This window comes from Scyliorhinus canicula, chromosome 29, assembly GCF_902713615.1.
Source record: "Scyliorhinus canicula chromosome 29, sScyCan1.1, whole genome shotgun sequence".
Taxonomy (NCBI): Eukaryota; Metazoa; Chordata; class Chondrichthyes; order Carcharhiniformes; family Scyliorhinidae; genus Scyliorhinus; species Scyliorhinus canicula.
In genome coordinates, this window is record NC_052174.1 from 5,625,451 (window position 1) to 5,632,252 (window position 6,802).

General features: G+C 40.2%; 1 long non-coding RNA gene across 1 annotated transcript; it reads right to left on the reverse strand.

Annotated features, from left to right (window-relative positions):
* Nucleotides 1-342: 342 nt before the first annotated feature.
* LOC119958445 lies at nt 343-2,780 on the reverse strand. The gene is made up of 3 exons (XR_005459027.1): nt 2,702-2,780; nt 2,501-2,601; nt 343-1,467 (listed from the first exon to the last, which is right to left on the reverse strand). It is a non-coding gene; the product is annotated as an uncharacterized LOC119958445 (long non-coding RNA).
* Between the last annotated feature and the right edge of the window lie 4,022 nt (nt 2,781-6,802).

Here is a 6,802-nt window from a genome sequence, read left to right on the forward strand (position 1 = left end):
TCGGGTTTCTATCCAGTTACCATTCAGTTTCACAAAACGCAACAGAGGAATGTGTGTCATGACCAGACACCACCACCGACGTTTCCCCAAACAACCTTTGTTTCAAAGTTTTAGTTGTGCCAGATTTTAATCATTTCACCGATCAACATTTATGATTTGGTAGTAAAATTTAATCGGTCACTCCTGGTAAATTTCAGAATTATTGTTTTTGTGAGCGTCAATACCGAGTCACATTTCAGTGAATTTATCTCAAGACTGCATTTTGTGTTTTGCAAACAAGAAAACAATATTAAAATATGTGACTCTAGGTGTTTTTTGTGTAAGATATTCTAAACAATAATGCACAGAAAAGTTATTTATTAGGCAAGTGAAGTGCGACTACTTTGTCCACCATTGAAATCTAACATATTGAAGTTCAGCATCAAACATACCGTCGTGACATTTGATAATTCAACACTATCCAATTGAGGAGAACGCAAAATCCAATGGAATGCAACTCAATGCACCCGCTGGATTTCGTTCAAACCAAACTAATCGCACAACAAACAGAGGAAAAGTGTCGTGATCACCACTTGAAGTTATTTGTTTGAATTGCTCCAAGTAAGGAGAAAGCTTAAGCGGACAAATCGTCGTCCTGAAGAATTCCTATGCCACGTTTTCCGTTCCGGAGTTTCACACACTGGAAATGTTTCAAATCAGAAGAAGCATCTTTATCCCGCAGTTATTCATAAATAAGGGACGTTTTGGGCCAAAAAAACTAGATTCACCTGTTCAAACAATGATTTTATGATGCTAGTTTGCTGTCAGTTCGATTATGTAATGTACTGTAATGAGAGTGCACTGCACACATACCCAGTTTTGTTCCATTAAAATGGACGGTGCATTCTATGTAATTTGTTCAAAACTAGGACATCCACAAAATGTTTGTTTATAAGTTAAGATTGTCCTTTTAAGTTTTATTTTATTTCCTTCATGCATTAAACTTTGTAACTGAAGGAAGATAATATTTGCATTCAGCATCACTAATATCGAGTTTTGTTTGAGGAATGATACTTTTTTTTTCTATCAAGGGACCAGTGATAAGGTTTTGTTTTGGGACAGGCAATGGGCAAAATCAAAAACAGCTTCGGCAACGACTCGGTTAATAGCCCTTCAAAGACTTCTTCAGCATTAAATCATATCAAATGCCGAAGGTCTCTAGGTCGATTGTCTGCTTAAGATTAAAACAATGTCGACATTTAACAATCGCTCTCCAAAATTCATTTTATGCAGAAAGCAATATTTGGTTCATGTGATGTTCAGCTACAGTTTGTTTCGCAGGCGTGACATGCTGTATTTCAGAAAGATCTCCTTGGTTTTACTGGTGAAGCAACTACTGGAATGATAATACGTCAATCACTGAAGCAGATTATAAGCGCAAAATTCATCTACGACCCTAAGGATCCAGCGAGGAACGAACTTGTTTGCCTGATGGAATAAAAAAATAATAATTATTATTCAAATTCACTTCCGTGTTAGACGTCAAATGTTTAACGTAGCGTGTGGGTATGTGACAAATAGTAAATTCGCGCGTATTGACTAATTTTGTATGGAAGGAACAGAAAATGCACAATATTGCAGGGAATTAATTCACGAACGGATAGAAGAGATTTGTTATATATTTAAGCGCAGACCGATAAGCAGGTAAACAGATCCAGCTGCTAATCTCTATGAAATGGACCAACATGGCCATTGAAGAAATAATATCCCAGTTGCATCTACTTTATTCAAATATAATTATCAGGCATTTTTTTTTATCAAAGCTGAAAAATATCCCTGTGCTAAAAAAGATCTATCTCGTATTCCAGAGACCCAGGGTTATGCTCTGGGAACCAAGGTTCGAAACTCAACAGAGCGGATGGCGAAACTGAATTCAATAAACGTCGAAAATGTGTGTGAATCTGGAATACACTTTGAATTGGCCTAGGAAGCACTCAGTGAACGGGAAATTAGGGTAGGGCCATACATCCAGTAAATCAAAACAATGAATTCAGCGGCAACTGAAATCAACGTTACTGTTTATAAATTATTCCGAGAGGTTTGTGGTCAACTTTACTGACACCGCTCATTATTTCAATATTTAGAAGTATGAATTTAAAACAAAAAATAACATTTGTCTTCTGCCACGATGTCCCCTGAATGATCGTTTAGGGATTATGTGACCAGGTGGTCTTGCGGTCTAACCGCCATAATATCAGACTGCAGGTGAGATCACTGTAGGGTTTAATTGTCACTTCTTCAGAAGTGTGTTATCAATCTTGTTTTGATGATTGTAATATATATGTCGTATAAATAATTAAAATGTACATTATTGAGTCTATATATTCTCTAACCCAGCTTCAAACACATCATTAACCATTCCTGACCGTTAAACACCATACATTCTCAATACAATGACGCTGTTTTAGCAGCTGATTAACTCAATATTTCGCTGCCACAAAATGTTAAATGATCGACTTACAGGAAATTTCGCCGTTCGGTATTAATCGTAACTGCTTTACACGCAGCTTCCTTTGCTGCATATCTGGCCCTTGGGACATTCATTTGAGGACACACAGCCCCCTGTAAATGAATTACAAACAGCAGGTTAATATTATAGCGAGAGAAAAGCATTGACTCGAAGTTTTCATTTCGAAACGTCTCAACTACAATTGCCACTAACAATTGTGTAGCTCTGTGAGAATTATTAAGCGGACAGTTTAGTGGAGTTGATTGTTCGATTTTATTCGGTCGGTGGTGATGACAGTGCATGCCCGGGACGCCCCAGAAATGGTGTGTGCATTTACTTATGGTCGATCGCTTCCAGTCTTCCTCCAATCCATGCAAACCCAGTCTATCCACTATGCAAAGCAACTGTAAACATATCCCTGCACAAGTCTGCTAATTCAATCAATAAGAGCGACTTTTGTTCCCAACCAACCACATGTTAGATACTTTATCTAACACCTCCTTAACATACAAATAGCTTCATCTTATCAAAACCTCTTCTTTGTCGTTCAAAGGAAGCAGTATCATTCACTCGTGTTAGAAATTACCTGGCATGGACGTTAAACAAGTTAAGGCTTGTTTATCCTTGTGCCATTTCTTTTACAATGATGTATTAAGCTATTTTTGATGAAAATAACAGACTTTAATTAAAGTGAGTGAAATTTCAAGAGTCATATGATAGACAGTGTAGCCAGTTTTAGATGGGACAGTGACCAGTATTTTCAACCGTTCTTCACTTTGATCGCATCACGGAGACTGGAAAGTTGCCTTGCTTGACCAGACAAAGTGACACAAGTCATGTAGCTGTACAAGCTTTTGACTTTAGCAGTCCTGACAACACACATACTCCGTCATGAAAAATACAAATTGAAAAGCAGAATCTTCTCAAGATAAGTCAGCACTCACATATTAAAGACAAACTATTTTGGCACGTTGAATAATATTTTGAAGAGACAACACAAAATATATGATATATGATTAAAATAGAGTGGCTATTGTGATCATATAGCATGTCAAATTATCTAAAGATCGTGTACAGCACTAGGAATGAGAGGGAATGGAATTTGCAAGTTGTGCTAGGAGAGGAACATGGACAGGAAGTTGTTTTCGCGTAGAAAGAAACGAACTACGAGAGCAGCAATTGTAGAATTGAAAGTGATTAATACACAGGATCATTCATGGTTATATTATGACTTGGTCAATTAGATTATTTTAATTTTAGAATAGGGAGCTGAACATAAAATTCCGGAGAAAAAATTAAAGAGAGTGACTTGGAATAGTATAAGGTAGCCTGCAGTGTGATTTCGAGGGATTCCGGCAATTGCTCAATCTTAATTTAATTTAGCATGGCAAAATGTGCTGCTATTCGGAGGGAAACTAAATAATTTGAGCGAGGTCAATAGAATAACTGCGTAATCGCTGAATTAAAGGACATAACCTGTATTTCAAAAAAATGTCCTAGAAAACGCCAACGTAGGTCATTAACCTCGTAAATTGGGTTACTTATTGTTGGATTCCAGTTGCTTGTGCAGCACGCTGCCAAGTTCTATTGGTAATGTTATGACATAGCTTAAATTCTGAAACAAGGAGTGCAATGATAAAGATGGGCGTCCACCTTCACTCTCTGGTTGGACTAGGATGGGTAGTTCGAACATATTAGTAAATATGACAGCACTGTCTTTGGACTGATGCGGGACATCAGCATCGCCTTAGTGGTGGTAAAAATGTGGCGAAGTTTCATAGGCAGCACCTGATGATTCCTTCGACCCCACCACCAAAGCCTGCGTTCCCTTCACGACTGTGGCATCGAGTTTAATGCCAGGCGAGACTTACAGTGGTCGTTAGGTGGACCAATTATGAAGAATATGAGAACGTAAGAACATTGCACGAGCAGCACGGTAGCATTGTGGTAGCACAAATGCTTCACAGCTCCAGGGTCCCAGGTTCGATTCCGGCTTGGGTCGCTGTCTGTGTGGAGTCTGCGCATCCACTCTGTGTGTGCGTGGGTTTCCTCCGGGTGCTCCGGTTTCCTCCCACAGTCCAAAGATGTGCAGGTTAGGTGGATTGGCCATGATAAATTGCCCTTAATGCCCAAAATTGCCCTTAGTGTTGGGTGGGGTTACTGGGTTATGGGGATAGAGTGGAGGTGTTGTGAGGATAGGGTGGAGGTGTTGACCTTGGGTAGGGTGCTTTTTCCAAGAGCCGGTGCAGACTCGATGGGCCGAATGCCCGCCTTCTGCACTGTAAATGCTATAAATTCTATAATAAAAACTAGGAGCAGGAGTAGGCCATCTGGGCCCTCGAGCCTGCTCCGCCATTCAATGAGGTCATGGCTGAGCTTTTGTGGACTCAGCTCCACTTTCCAGCACGAACATCATAACGCTTAATCCCTTTATTCTTCAAAAAACTATCTACTTTCATCTTTAAAATATTGAATGCTGGAGCCTCAACTGCTTCACTGGGCAAGGAATTCCACAGATTCACAACCCTTTGGGTGAAGATGTTCCTCCAAAGCTCAATCCTAAATCTGCTTCCCCTGATTTTAAGGCTATGCCCCGTCGTTCTGCTTTCACCCGCCATTGGAAACAACCTGACCGCATCTATCCTATTTATTGCCTTCATAATTTTATATGATTCTATAAGACCCCCCTGCATCCTTCTAAAATCCAACGAGTATAGTCCCACTCTACTCAACCTCTCCTCGTACTCCAGCCCCTTCAGCTCTGAGATTAACCGAGTGAATCTCCTCTGCACACCCTCCAGCGCCAGGACGTCCTTTTGCAGATAAGGAGACCAAAACTGAACACAGTACTCCAGGTTTAGCCTCACTAAGACATTACACAATTGCAGAATAACCTCCCTAGTCTTAAACTCCATTCCTCTAGCAATGAAGGACAAAACTCCATTTGCATTCTTAATCACCTGTTGCACCTGTAAACCTACTTTTTGCGACTCAGGCACTATCACACTCAGCTCTCTCTGCACAGCAGCATATTTTAATATTTTTTCATTTAAATGATAATCTCTTTTGCTGTCATTCCTACCAAAATGGATAACCTCACATTTGTCACCATTTTATTCCATCTGCCAGGCCCTAGCCCTTTCGCTGAACCTATCCAAATCCCCCTGCAGACTCCCTGCTTCCTCTGCCCTTCTTGCTTTCCCATTCACCTTCGTGTCGTCTCCAAATTTGAACACATTGCACTTGGTCCACAACTCCAAATCATCTGTGTAAATTGTGAACAATTGTGCTCCCAACATTGATCCCTGAGGGACACCATTATCTACTGATTGCCAACCAGAGAAACACCCATTAATCCTCACTCTTTGCTTTCTATTAATTAACTAATCCTCTATGCATGCAATATTTTTCCCTTAATGCCATGCATCTTTATCTTATGCAGCAAACTTTTGCGTGCACCTTGTCAAAAGCTTTCTGGAAATCCAGATGTACCACATCCATTGGCTCCCCGTTATCAACCGCGCTGTTAATATTCTCAAAATATTCCACTAAATCAGTTAGGCACGAACTGCCCTTTATGAGCCCATGCTGCGTCTGCCCAATGGGACAATTTCCGTCTAGATGCCTCGCTATTTCTTCCTTGATGATAGATTCCAGAATATTCCCACTACCGAAGTTAAGCTAACTGGCCGAAAATTACCCGCTTTCTGCCTACCTCCTTTTTTAAACAGTGGTGTCACGTTTGCTAATTTCCAATCCGCCAGCCATCTCTTTTAGCAATCTGGGATGCATTCCATCAGGGCCAGGGACTTGTCTACCTTTTGCCCCATTAGCTTGCCCATCACTACCTCCTTGGTGATAACAATCATCTCAAGATCCTCACCTGTCATAGCCTCATTTCCATCTGTCACTGGCATGTTATTTGTGTCTTTTACTGTGAAGACCGACCCAAGAAACCTGTTCAGTTCCTCAGCCATTCCCTCATCTCCCATTATTAGATATCTCTTCTCATCCGCCAATAGATCAATTTTTACCTTAGCCACTGTTTTTTGTTTGATATACTTGCATCAACTTTTAATATCTGTTTTTATATTCTGAGCAGGTTTACGCTGACAATCTATCTTCCTCTTCTTTGTAGCTTTTTTAGTTGCTTTCTGTTGCACCCTAAAGATTTCCCAGTCCACTAGTCTCCCACAAATCTTTGCCACTCTCTCATCCCATTGTAATCTCCTTTGCATAAGCACAAAACATGAGTGTTTGATTTTACCTTCTCGCCCTCCATCTGTATTTTGAATTCCACCATATTGTGATCGC